Below are 757 nucleotides of genomic sequence, written 5' to 3'. Positions count from 1 at the left end.
CGTCTTGTTATGAGGGCACACGCACCTACATGTATCATATTCAGCCAAAGAGGAGTGCGAAAGAGTGTGGGAAAGATGTTCTATGGTGAAAGTTAAATGTGCCCTGGTGACAACCAAAGTATAAACATCGTCTTGAGCACTTATCTTCAAGGCACAGTCCGCCCCGCTATTATTTAGTTATGAATTAAGCTTGATTTATTTTCTGTTAATTAGAAGTGTTGTGTTTCATTATTACATATCTTTTTTGTCGTGTTTATTGCAATATCTTATTTTAATTCATGTAACCCTTTGGGTTTTTTGAAATAAATATTGACTTGACTTGACTTGACTTGTGTAAACGGCTCGACACCACCGTCTCAGACAATTATGCACGTTTCCCTTCGTTAAAAACATCTTAAACAAAACAAGAGTTTTTCTTCTCAGTAAAATAATAAACGGCTATCCAACTTAGAAATGTAGGAGTCATTCTCTTCACAATTGAGATGCTACAACAACAACAACAACAACAACAACAACAACAACAACAACAACAACAACAACAACAACAACAACAACAAAAGACAGCACCTTTAGTTACTCCTTAACGTATTGCCTTCAAACTTAAACAGCTTTGTGCTAACACATTTTGCAATCACTTGTGTTGTTATGCAACATGACAGAAATAATTTGAAAAGGAGAGGTAAGTCTTTGCAGCCTTGAGGTAAAAACATTGAAAAGTTGGCAAGCTTTAAGAGTAATTACAGTTGCACGAAATACT

Source organism: Littorina saxatilis, linkage group LG3 (genome assembly GCF_037325665.1).
Source record: "Littorina saxatilis isolate snail1 linkage group LG3, US_GU_Lsax_2.0, whole genome shotgun sequence".
Taxonomy (NCBI): Eukaryota; Metazoa; Mollusca; class Gastropoda; order Littorinimorpha; family Littorinidae; genus Littorina; species Littorina saxatilis.
The sequence above is the reverse complement of the archived record's forward strand: the minus strand, read 5'-3'. Positions refer to the sequence as shown.